A 13,882-nucleotide genomic window follows, 5' to 3' on the forward strand; every position below is an offset into this window, starting at 1 on the left:
CCTCCGACAGCAGCAGGAAGCAGTCACTATTTTGTGACCGGCAGCTGCTTCTGAGGCCCTTCTCGCTGCACTTTGATGCTACACTTTGAAATAAAGGGAATTGTGTTGGGAAGGAAAGTCTGTATTCAACAGGAGTGGGAGGACACAGGAATGGGTTTTCTGTAGGAGCAGGGTTTTTAAAGGATACCGAGTTCCTTTGTGTAGGTGCGTGGAATCATTGCCACCACTGTGGGGCTCTCTGCAGCTGAGCCAGCTGCCCTGCTGGGATGGGCTGCTAAGTGCAAGGTGCGAACGAACTGCGACAAGGGACGTGTGAGCAGGTCAGATATGGCAGAGCTGGGAGCAGTTGGGGCCGGGGATCACCCAGGATGATGTGCCAGGCAACCCCTCACCAGCGGCTTGCTTGGATCCTTCACACTGCCTGAGAAGAGGGCAGCAGCTTCAGGACTGGGGTGGCAGGATAACAGGCACAGGTCAGGGTTCCTAGAGCTGGTAAGCTCAGGCACTGGGTCTCCTGTGTCTCCCAAGTTGCCAAGATATGACCTCTCTGACTTAGCCAAGACCTGGGAAAGTTCTTGAAACACACATATGCACATGATATTCTTTTCTTCTAGATAGAAGGATAACATTTTAAGAACCTCGGATAAAGTTTTTATAATGAACTTTATCTTAAAAATGAACATTTAATGATGACACAGTGTGCTGTAACTGAAAGAAGCCTGGCAGGCAGGCAGGAGGGCTTGGGGCTAATCCCAGCTGTGTTCCAATCTAGCCCTGTGGTCCTGTGCAAGTCACTGAACATTCTGGTACTCAGTTTCCTTACTGGCAAAAGAGGAAACAAGACCATATGATTATTACAGGTATTCTGAGTCCTATAGTTATCTGATTATGTGATTCTAGAATGTGGTTCTTTGGAAGCCTTAGGAGTCAGGAGCATGGGTTCCAGAGTTCAAATCCTGGGTCCCACATTAACTAGCTGTATGAAGTTGGACCAATTTATTAATGTCTTTATTATACAGAGAATAGGATAACAATCATGTCTATTTCTTAATCACTCTGATGAACTAAAAACTCACCACACTGTCTTAAGTTACTTACATAAGAAATGTCCAGTAACTGGTAGTGGTGGTCACCATTACCCCAGCACTTCCGCTATTGAGAAGGGAACAGCACTCAGTATAGAGCTCCAGGTGCTTCATTTATTGTAAGACAGAATGCTTTATGGTCTGTATCAGTATTAGGAAGACAACAAGCTTTAATTTCAGAGGCATTAATCAGGGCTAAGTGCCTCTGAGATAGTCTGAAGTACGTACCTGTCCCAGCTCATCTCTGAGGAAATAAAGCGCTCTAGGGGTGAAGGAAGGAAGAAGGGAAGAGGAATTTACAAAAGACACGGGTCAATCTGAGTCTCAACACCATCACCCTCTTCCTTAGGTTATCACAAGGAGCTGCTAAACAGATCAAAAGGCACTGAAGGATGGAGTGACAGGACATATGACCTGCCCGAGCCTTGCCTGCACATCACATAAGCAGTCCTAAGGATGTGAGGTATAATGATGCCGCCAGTTGAATGGATTGAAGCTCCTACACATACACTGTTGGTTTCAGATTCTCTACCCTACAACATCAGAAAATAATCTATTTTTGGTGAGATAACAAATGTGCTATGTTACTCTAGAATAAAGAGATCTGTTTACTTACAATTTTAAGTGATAAGCGTTCTGCTTCTATTTTATAGTAGACAATCTAAAGCTAAAAGATGTAAATCCAAACAGCGTCGGGTGTTGAAACATCTACTCCCAGCTTCCTTTCACATCCCCTTCTGCAGGCAGTCTTCCCCACTGTTCATCCCTGGTCTCCTGCAGTGCATCTGTTTCAGCCTGTGCTTCCTTATACAGAGTCCTAGCAAGTAATGCCGTGCAATACCTGGGGACTAACTCACCTCTGCTTCCTCAGCTAGTACTGGCCAAGGTGACCAGTCCATTTCTGGAACTCAGCAGTACCCCCACAACTTTCTAATCATGTTACCCAAATGCACGTTCCTTGTCCTGAGCTCTACAAACCTGTAATTCAGGCATAGGGAAGCAACTGACACACTATCTTCCTGTCGGGTACGAAGCGGGTTTTTGCATGGATTTCACCGCAGAGGTGTGTCCAGACCTATTCCACCTTCTCGCTGCTAGAAACCTGGTCCCAGAGACAGGGAGTGGTAGCTTATGCATAAGTTGCTGTCTGTCTCTGGTCTTAGACATAAGGCAGGCACTTTCAGTGAAAATATTCCGAGGCAGTGAATTCTGGTTGTCTGTAGCCTACTGAATTGTATTCCTCCTTATTTATTTTCTTAGTTCATGAAACTAGAGACACTGATGTCTTTGCCAGTTTGTTAATCTGAACGCAATTGTGTAAAGACTCTATCTAAAACCAGTTACTGGACTATTCTGTTTCTTTGGTCCTGTCCTCCTGGAAGAGGCCCCAGCGGTTACTCATGTATTTATGTGGCCAGACAACCCTAACCCTTCAGGGAAAGGCAGAGAAAGGGCTCCGATTAAAGGAGTAGATTTGGAAAGTAGAGAAAGGAGGAAAGAATTCTGCCTTCAAGAAAGGACCTCATTTACTGCTTTTCAGCAAATTGTTCAAGAATAGGATATACCTGCTGTGCGCAAAACGGGAGAAGAACCGACTTTCAAGGGCTCGTGTGAGCAGAACAAGGAAGGAGGGCTATCGCAGCTCTGAGACCATCTCATATTGCTTCCAATGATGGAGCCAGGAAACTCCAGCTGTGCACACCCGAGCAGGTAGGAGTGTGCTGGAGTCACGCTGTAAAAGCGCTCGGGCTGTGATGCATCGGTCCCAGGTGCACCTGTCCATCTGCTACACATGCAGGCTCCCCGCCCTTTGAAGCGCTTTCCAGATACAAAGGCAGGTGACCACCTGTATGTACCCCAAAGACTGTGGCAGACAAAGTTGGAGGTGACAGAGTGACACAACAGAGGCCCCAAACCCAGGCCAGTAAAATAGCAAAGAGACGAGAAGTCTAGGCACAGGTGCAAGTGAGCGTTTTCCAGGGTCGTCCAATTGTGGGAAAGCAGCAAGAGTGTCCATTGAAGGCAAGCGACAGGGCTCCGCAAGGGTGACCATGGAGGCAGGCGCCCAGACACAGGCGTCTCCACAGGCTCAGCTAGAGAATGTTAAAGAGCTGATCTGCACGCAGCTCGCAGTTACCTGGGGGAGCCGGGAGAGCGTGCTCAGAGCAGCACTTGTTATTCAGACCTGCAAATTTGCTTTGATCCTGTAATATCCTGCCACTGTGGCAGCATGAGAGATGGCTGACACAAAAGTGTCAGATGACTTATAGCACATAAAGAGTTGTCTCTGAAGCCTGATTTGTATTTCATCGATATTTGAGTAAAAATGACTTTTGCTTTTTTTTTTTTTTTAAAGGGACATAATGGATTAGGCTGAATTACCAAGTATTTAATACAAAAGGATTAATTGGGTAGGCTAAATGTAGATACATTGCTGTCATTTCAAACAAGTGTAGTGACTTTCACTGACATCCTTAGTGGATATATTATACATACTTGTATGGCTTCAGATTCAAGACTCTTCTTCCAATGTAGAAGAAATCGACAGAAGGAGGGCAGTACACAGAAATTCACCTCATATGAACTCAGTTATTTTGCACCAGCTTACATGTTCCTCTGGAATTCTTCTTCTATCTCTCCCAAAACAGTCACTGATACTTCCTCTGTGTCCAGTCTTTCGGGGTTCGGCTCACGGAAGCCTGTGGTCTGGCAGGGAGGGCAACATGGCAGCTGAAGGTGTATTGTTCCTTCTTGTGTACAACCTTATGCAATACCTCTGTAATTGGGCTGTATATGTCTTGAAAGATCCTCTCTTTTATTCTCTGGCTTTTGCCTAAAGCAGGCTGAGAGGTCTCCTGACACCTGCACAGTCACTGGCTGCACACATACCAGGGAGCAGAACCAGCAAGAGAGAGGAACAGACTCCAAGGGGTTAAGGTTTCTAATCCCGGCAACAGCAGACACAGGAGGTGTGAGAAACAGATAGGAGGATGATCCTGTCTCCCCCACAGAAAATTCATCCATTCATGGTGACAACTCACCTGAATTCAGGACAAGAGGGACCATGGTCTGCACTCAGGACAGACAGTGGCTTGCTGCTCCCAGCAAAGCAAAGAACATTTCCGAAATGGAGATAGGGATGTGTGTGTATGCATGTCCATGTGTATGTGTATGCATGTGTGTGTGTGTGCGTGTGACATGTGCATATATTTGGGAAGAACCTCTGATCAGATATGGGGAATGTGAAAACTGTAAAAGAGATCCAGTCTGGCTACTCATGCAGGCAAATGTGTGTGTAGGGGGGGATAGCCAGCCTTAAATAAAAATGTGTGTGTGTGTAAATATGTTGTGTATATATTTACTTGCAGGAATACTATCAGAATAAAGTTTACAGAGGTTGGGGTTGGCATATGATATGAAGTTTTATATAAGAAACCTCATGAAGTTATAAAATGCAGAACTTAGTATTTAATTTAAAATACTGAATAAGCCTTCAATAAGATTGGAGAAAAAAGTTGTATGGTTTTCTCCTTGCTTTAGTCTGAGAGTATGTGTTTTCTTTTAGTCTCATATTTTTCAAAATCATTACCCAATTTGTAGTCAATTAAGTGTTTCCTGGTTAAATGGAGTTGTTTTATAATTATATATGTTTTTGCATCTCCTTTATACCACAGTTTACCTTTAATTAAATGGATTTGCTGCCCAAATTGAATTGACGGATGTGAAACGATGATTCGCTATCGATTAAACACTTGGAGTAAAATAGCCCTTTCTGTGCATACGGAGACCTTCCAGAGGTAACAGTCACACTTGCAATTATACAGAACGCAACGGGGCATGTGTAGACATCTTCAGTCAATCACCGTGAGAGTCCTCCAAAGAAGCCACATTCTCTCCAAGGATTCCCTCCCTACTGCAGGCAGCTGATCACTGGGTAAAAACTCGGAAATGTGCTCGCCGGGTGCGACTGATTGTGCCAGTTGATAAATCAGGGGGATTGCTATAAGTAATTTTGAGAACTTCTGAAAATAATGTTTCTTCAAAAATCTTAGTTTACTGTAGTCAGATTATTTACAAAAGAAGGTCTATAAATTAGAGACGTGACTGAATCTTTTATGGTCTGCATAAGTTAAAATACAGATGGATCACTGACAGAATTTGTCTCACTGGTACCTAATCACATGGCAACATTCTGTTCCAGATCCTCTACACAATTCGTGCGAAACAGTGCAGAGGACATGGGAGCGGAGGGCTCTCTCCTAAGGGAGTGACAGTCCTCATGTTTTTGTCCTGAATCATTCCCCTTTAACAATCCACACTCAATCGTTTTCTGCTGTTGGTGGTATTCAGAGCGTGTAGGAAGCATCAAGGGCTCTGGAAACATGTGGATTAAACCGGATCTGGACTGCAGATGCCTTTGTTATTCACATGGATCCCTTCACCAAAATGTAAACAGCAAACAGGAAAATATCCTTCATATAAACATGGACTTTTAGAGTTCATATGGATAGTTCCTTTCATTCCACGGTTGCAAGAAGTGAGGCATGGGTAAGAATGGGTTGGTTTTCATTTCACCTAGAAATGCTCACAACACCCTATTCTCCTTGGAGTCACATTCCCCTACCGCTACTACCTGGAGGATTTGGGCTATTGGCTGTCCTGGGATTCCACCTACCTACATCCTGTAGCTGTCAACTGGAGTCTCACTTATATCTGCCCATCCTTACCTTCTCTCCAGAGAAGAGGTCACTCCCATTCCAGGCGAACCCCTTTACCTGTGTCCTTGATGCATCCCTAAAATAGCTACTTCCCTTTTCCTCCAGCTTCTCAGCCCATGGCCTTGCTCCTTACTACACGGGGAAAACCAGTGTTACCAGGAGAGGGTGCCATCCTGAGTGTGTTTCTGTTTGGTTCAATTTATTTAAGTGTGTCCACGCCTGTCTCTGCTCTGCAGGCTCAGAGGAAAAGATGTCATCCTTTGTAAGGCTGAATGGAAGACCTGTGCTCAGGTCCCTTCCCTCCTGGCTCCCTGGCAAACACTCCGTCCACTTCTCAAGATGTCCAGTCTCTCCCTCTCTTCTGATTCTTTTCCTTAACACATAACTACTGTCAAGGGTCTTTCACCTTGTAAATACCCTTTGATCAGAAATGCTCCTCTGTTTACAGCTGCACTCCTCTCTTTTCCCTGCAGAGCTAAGCTTCTGACAAGTCTACACTCAGTCTGTGCATCCTCATTTCCTACTCCTACGCTGCAGGCTGGCTTGAGTGCTTGCCATTTGTAATGAACGCATCATTTGGTCTGTCAACATCCATTTCATCCATTCATCCTTCCTAATGGATCCTTGACTTCCTTTTGGGGAATTACTTCTTCCCTATGGGGTGGCTTGTCAATTAGAGGCCCTGGACAGCGAGGGATAAGCACATGAACCAACCTTTGGGAGTTGGAGGTTCTATCCTTGTTATTAGAATCCTGAGCACAGTGACAAAGAGACCAGAGAGCTCACTGTCTTATAGCATCAAGGCCTTGACTAGACTGTGGCTGCGAGACCCACCTGGCTCACTAGCCCTCTGGAGCTGTTACCTTCTTTCCTATTTTTTCCAAGCCTTACTCTTCACATCAACATTTTGAGCTTCTGATATTCTTTTCCCTTTTCCTGGCTAATTTTCCTGAAATTAGCCAGAGTTGATTTCTGTTGCATGCTATCAAAGAACTCTGATAGGCCATCACTCGGAAAACACTCAGGCAAAAGGTTGCCAGTAACCTTTTCCTTGTTAAGTCAGATGGTGATGGTTCTGCCTTTGGATGACCCACTCTGTCTCTGCAGCATCTCCAGTGTGGCCCTTTCCCCTTGTCACTTCCACACCCAAATCCTTTGGGGCTATTGTTCATGAGCTGAAGCCCAATTCCTGATGTGGTATATCCATGACAAGGGCCTCAGTTCTCCCTGTAATCCCCATCCCCCATCTCTCCTGGTTCACACTGAATCCCTGCAGCTTCCCTCCAGGGTCCTGTGGTTGCCTCTGTCTGGAACACCTTCCCTCCCTCCTTTGCCAACTAATTTCCATTTGCTCTCCCACCTCCTGCACTCAGCACCAGGCACCCCTTGCTCTGAGAAGCATTTACTGACAAATCCCTCCAACCTCAACTCCACGGCTAGATGAGGTGCGTCTTTCATGAACTTCCACAGCACGCTGTGAAACCTTTATCATGGAATTTCATCCCTTTGCTTGATGCCCCCCCCCCGTGTACAGGGACTCGCTTAATTTATCTTAGCATCCCCGGCTTTCTGTGACTCCACATTGAGTGGTGTGAACGCAGCGTATGCTTGTGAACTGAAGGCATCCCCTTCTATCTTGTCTGTGAATTTCCTCTGTCACTTTTCCCCTTTATTTTCTTGTACCTTTAGTTTGAGATTGTAATTACATCTTCTTTTCAGACTCCCAGTTACTCTTATGTCTACTCTATCACTAAACACACACACACTCCCAACCATTATAGTCACTGTCTAGACCCTGTTCCCTTCTAGGTGCTGCTTCATCTCTCTCCTGTGACTCGCTGCTCCAAGAACGAGCTACAGTTGTGTCTTTGCTGCACACTTAGCCACTGTTCTACTGCTGCTGGATTCCTGGTTCTATCACCCCATGGGAACTTGGTACACACCAAAGACCTCTCCAGTGCTAATGGGGGGCACTGTGGAATGGGGGAGAGAGCATGGGCTTTGGAACTGGACAGACCAAAGTTTCATTTCTAGCTCTATGCCCTTGGCCAAATTATTTAACCACATCAAGCCTTACTTACTTAATTCAAAAATAGGAATCTTTAAATGTACTCAGAGGGTAGCTGTGATATGAGCAATAGGGCTTGTGAAACATTTAGCAGGATGCCTGACTCAGTACATTCTTTCTCTCTACCTTGCTCTCTGATTCCTGTTTACCTGGCCTTTCTGTAGCTCGTGACCTGGTCACTATCCCCTTCCTGTTGAAATGCTGTCTTCTCTTCATTCTCATGATCCGAGTCTCTTTGTTCATGCCCTAGTCCTCCTGCTTTCCTTTTCCAGACTGCATCCCAGCTGTTCTTCCCGAATGCCCACAGAAACAGATATTCTCCAGTGATCTGTTGTGAGTCCTCCTCTTTTCTCTGTCCACTTTCTCCCAAGAACGCTGTTCTGTTACAGTGGTTATCACTTTGCATTATACTTTTTTTTAGACAGAGTCTCGCTCTGTCGCCCAGGCTGGAGTGCAATGGTGCACTGCAACCTCCGCCTCCCGGGTTCAAGCGATTCTCCTACCTCAGCCTCCCGAGTAGCTGGAATTATAGGCACCTGCCACCATGCCCAGCTAATTTTTTGTATTTTTAGTAGAGATGGGGTTTCACCATGTTGGCCAGGCTGGCCTCAAACTCCTGACCTCAGGCAATCCACCTGCCTCGGCCTCCCAAAGTGCTGGGATTACACGCGTGAGCTGCCACGCCTGGCCGCATTATACTTTTTGGTTTTTGTTTGCCTTTTTGTCCCATAGTTTGTGCCATGTCTTTTCATCTTGATATGCCAGTGCAGCCCAAAGCCTAACACACAGTAGATGCTTGTGAATAAAGGGGGACGCTAGCATTTCATAGTTTTTTTCTGTGTCTTCAGCTCACATCTCTCTCTCTCGAGCTTTCTGGAAAGCATCACATTATTGCTCATTCAGCTTCTTAAACTCAGCATGTCCAAGATGAATCACATTGCCTCTCCTTACAACTACTTGTATTTGTGGGTGTGTGGGGGTGAGGTGGAAAGAGATACCCACTTTTCGTTAATACCCTTTAGAGCAACCCAAGTCACAGTGGTAGAAGCCCTGGTTCATTCTCAAGTTCCCCTCTTTCCTTATCAGCACCACCTACCCACCATAACACCCAAACTGTATACTCCTCATAAATTCCCAGCACCTCTGCCCAAACTCAAGCCCACATCATCTTTCACGTAGAGCCTTGCTCTAACCTCCTAACGTGTCTCCATGCTCTTCCGCAGTCTTTCTCAGCCTTTCCATAATGCTCACCAAGATTGTTTTTCAATACCAATTAGAACACATGATTTACCCCCTCAATGCCTTCCATTAAAGTGAACAAACACACACACACTGCCCACTTTCTACCTCTCCTTCCTTCCTAGAAGCGCATTTCCAACCCTCATCAACAAGCCCACAGTTAGCTTCCCGGCCTCAGAGTTCTTCCCTCAGCAGCTGCATCAGGCAGGCCACTCACTTTCTCCAACATGCCATTTCCTCCCTTTCTGTGCTTTCCCTTCCTTATGCTGCTGAAGTGGTTACTGTCTCACTCCTGCCATTTAAAATTCTTCCTCGGCAAAGACATGGAATCAACCCAGGTGTCCATCAACGGTAGGCTGGATAAAGAAAATGTGGTATATACACACCATGGAATACTACATAGCCATAAAAAACGAAATCGGGCCTGGCGCGGTGGCTCAGGCCGAGGCGGGTGGATCACAAGGTCAGGAGATCGAGACCAGCCTGGCTAAGATGGTGAAACCCCGTCTCCATTAAAAATACAAAAAATTAACCGGGCGTAGTGGTGGGTGCCTGTAATCCCAGCTACTTGGGAGGCTGAGGCAGAGAACTGCTTGAACCCGGGAGGCGACGGTTGCAGTGAGCCAAGATTGCGCCACTGCACTCCAGCCTGGGTGACAGACCGAGACTCCACCTCAAAAAACAAAAAACAAAAAAGAAAGAAAAAGAATGACATCATGTCCTTTGGTGCAACATGGGTACAGCTGGAGGCCATTATCCTAAGTGAATTAACTCAGAAACAAAACCAAATACCCTATGTTCTCACTTGTAAGTGGGAGCTAAACGTTGGGTATACATGGCACAAAGATGAGAATAAACATTGGGGAATATAAAAGGGAGGAGAGAGGGAGGAGAGAGAATGGAGGGCACGGTTTGAAAAACTACCTACTGGGGACTATGTTCACTGTTTGGTTGATGGGACCATTAGAAGCCCTAACCCCAGCACCACTAAATATACCCATTTAACAAACCTGCCCAGGTGCCCCCTAAATCTAAAATAAAGACAAAATAAAATCCTTCCTCCTACTAAGGTCCAGCTCTTTACCACGTGCTCCGAGAAGTCCTAGATTCCCACAGGCAGAATGAGTCCCATCGTCGGTACTATCACACTCTGAACACGTCTCACAGTTCATTGCTGATACACGGTTCTCAATGACCACAGGTGATAAGATTCTTTGAGGACAAGTGAATTATAACTATCTTTGGATTCTTAGTGTCATAGATACAGTAAGTACAGCACTAAATGTTGGATTAAATTGTGCTGAGAAGGGATTAACAAGCCTATCTTTGGGCTAATTTGTGAACATGACAAATCGAGCTCTTTGGCTGAACTTTTTACAGAGGGGAACTGAGGTTTTCAGGCAGAGAAAACCTCCAGCTTCCCCAGGGCAGCCAGGGAACCATCTTTCCTGGAGGAGCTGGTGTCGAGTCTGTAGAAGGCCTTTCTTCTGCTGCTGATAGCTCAGTACTCGTTAGCGCCTCCTTTCTTGGCTGATGTGCTGGGGGTGGTGGCGTGAAGCCTGGCAGTACCTGGATGGGAATCATCACAGGCTACACTGCCAGTTTCCTCTTTGACTCCTAGTTTTGTGTTAAAGTTACGACAATTCTAGTTTAGGAATTGCTGATATTTCCAGCAGAAACAGATAATTCATGACTACAGAATTGACGGAATTCAAGGAAAGGTGCAAACTCCACCATCTCTGACAACAGAGAGGCCGTCCCTGGGGCCAGATTTAGGGAAAGGGTTGTTGACCAACTGCTTCTACTGGGCCTACCTGGAAGGACCCACAGCCTGGTAGCTGTGCACAGGAATGGCTGAGAAGGTGAGTTTGCAGAAGTGGAAACAGGCACAAAAGATGCTCAATTTATTTTGTAATCCTTACAGTAATCCCATGGCACAGGAGGGTGTGTATTAGTGCACGATTCCCTATGCTTAACAGATGAGGAATCTGGGGCTCAGAGATGTTGCGATGGGCATGGGAAGAGCCAAGATCTGAACCAAGGCCTTCTGATTCTCTGACTTACTATAAATGAGGAAGGGCTACAACTTATACTAAAGGACAGAATATGGCAAGTGACATACAGAGAGGATGCTGATGATGGAGATAAAAGAGCCAGTTGAATAATCAGGTCAGGCTTCCTTCTTAGAAAGGGTGGAATTTTCAATTAGTATTAAAAGAACGGCCCTGGTTAAGCAGGCAGAGGGAGGAAGGCAAGGAGGTGCTGTCCCTGCACTGTCCCAGACAAAAGCCATTAGTCACATGTAGACATTTCAATTTAAATTAATACAAATGAAATAAACCTCAGAAGTCAATCTCTCAGTCACAATAACCACACTGAAAATACTCAGTAGACCCCTGCGACTAGAGGCTCTGCAAGGACTGTGCAGAACTAGAGCATTCCAAACTGGCAGGGGTTTTCCTGGAGAGCTCCACTGTGCACAGGCCAGATAGCACCAAAGGCACAAGGAATGCAGTGCTGGGCGTGTATGGCAAACGGCAAATACTTTGTCCGCCTGGCATTTCTAACACTTGTAAGAGAATGCTGGGAAGCAAGCTTGGGTGCTGTAGACTAGAGCCACACTGTGAAGGCACAGAATTTTTCGGATCCTGAGGTTTGGGCTTTGTTCTGAATTCGACGGGAATCACTGAAGGATTCGGAACAGATGAGTGGTGTGTCAGGATCTAATGTTTATAAAAATTAACGCAGCACGGACGCACAGAATGCATAGAAGACAGTGTTGTCTAAAAGACCACCAGGATGGCTGGACAGTAGGAGGGAGAGCTTTATTGGGGTTATCAGTTTGCAAGCTGGGAAGAGTCTCTAGCATGGACTGAAGGTGCTGTCTCTTTAGAACAAAGGACAGGTTGGGTTTTATGCCTCACCAAGTCTGTATCACACACACGAGTCATATATATCAGCAGGTTTGGGGGAAAAGCTATACATATTTATAAGGGGAGCTAAGCACATGTGCAATAGGTAAACATACATCCCATGTTCACTTTGGGGTGGGATTTTTACTGTGAAAAGGAAATGGCATTTGGCTCTTTACATCAAAAGGTCAGCTACGGGACACAAAGACAGTCTGTGTGCAGCCTCTATGAGCGGCCAAAACGGGCTGGAGGTCTGCAGCTGCTTATCAGGAAAGAGTGTTTGCAAGGCTGGTCCTCTGTCCAATCAGAGTTGCAGTGGTCTGGGTTGTGACTCAGAGCTATAGCTCCTATCGGTAGGGAGTTTGGCCATAAGAACTTAGAGGATTTGCTATGACAGGCCCTGAACTGTCAACCTGTAGGTAACTCTGTTTCCTTAACCTTTCCGTCTTGGTAATGGGACATCCATTTTTGTCTCTGAGACCGCAACAGCACAAGGTGACCAGTGTGGATGCTGAGGTGACCAGTGTGGACGCTGCTGCCGGGACTGATAAGAAAGACTGTGAGTTCCCAAGCTGCAGGGAAGGCACCATGAAAACAGGAGGCAGGTGTGCTGTTCACATGGTGTTTTTATGGCTTGACATTGGATTGGGCTGAGTACAAAATGAAGTTTGTTTTCAAGCCTGAATGATAAGAAGAGGTATTGGGGACCTCTTCTTTAGATGCTTCATTAGATGCTTAGGAGTCTGAAGATGAATGGACAAGCTTAGTTTCTGAGGTGCTTGTTTTGTGCCAGTTGTGGGACACAGAGGTAGAGATGGCCAATGAGCAGTTAAATGCCCAGGTGTAACGTGCAGGAGGGAGGTAAGGCTTATGTCAGCTTCATCCCTATGACAGGTGAAAGGATGACAGATTGAGATGAGGAGTGTTTGCTGAATGAGCATAAATTATTCAAAGGCTAAGACTGTAAATACACAGGTCACAAAATATCAATCTTAAATACCAGTTTATGAAAAAGGATCTATGAAAGTAACAGTGAGCGCTGAAGACGGAAAACTGTCAGCATTGTCTATAAAAACAATTTCCCTCTTCCCTTTCTCATGAGTTTGATGTCTTGGAACAACTTAAGAGATTTTGTAGTAAAAACAATTGCTAATATTTTTATTCCTGTAATTAACCAGTATGGGGCAACCTTGCCTCTCTCTTGCTTCCTCATTGATCCTGGGTCTGGTGGCTGTTGCAGAAAAGAAGATGTTTTTTCTTGGCTGTGAGAGGAGCACCTGGAATCTTAATACACCTTCCTTGTATGTGAATTAGAAAGTTGTTCATTCTGACATCTAGTGTTCATTGTAAACTTTTCCTTTCATGACTCTTTCAGTGACAAGTACCGTGAAAGGAATTTTAGGGCAGGCTCCTTGGGTGGAAAATAGCCAAGAATCCACATAGGTGGTTTCTTCCCATCCCCTACTGTGACAGAGGTCCATAGCTCTGGTCCCCACTTCTCTCAGTTCCAAAACATTTTATCTTCTGTTATCAGAACTATTCAGAGTGACTCAACAATAATTTTCCTAAATGACTGTGAGACCTCATTTGGATTTTTAATAAACAGTCACATTCTAATGAGGTCTTCATAAAACTGACTAAATATGTTTAGAAATCATTAGCTTAAATTACCAGTGCAAAAGTCTCCTTTGGGAGTCCTGCAGATTTGGTTATAAGACTTCTGGCAGATGGTGTAGCTCAACACCGCAACACAGTTTTTGAATCTCCACACAAACGGTGTAAATGGGAATGCCTGGGAAACAGGCGACTGGATTAAAAAACTAAATGTCCCTCAGGTGGGTTCATTAAAGAGGGAAAATA

General features: G+C 45.4%; 1 protein-coding gene across 10 annotated transcripts in view; it reads right to left on the reverse strand.

The window, feature by feature from the left end:
- The window catches only part of PTPRM (protein tyrosine phosphatase receptor type M), an 837,547-nt gene that overhangs the window by 43,668 nt on the left and 779,997 nt on the right, over positions 1–13,882 (reverse strand). The window lies entirely within an intron of this gene.

Source organism: Papio anubis, chromosome 19 (assembly GCF_008728515.1).
Source record: "Papio anubis isolate 15944 chromosome 19, Panubis1.0, whole genome shotgun sequence".
NCBI lineage: Eukaryota > Metazoa > Chordata > Mammalia > Primates > Cercopithecidae > Papio > Papio anubis.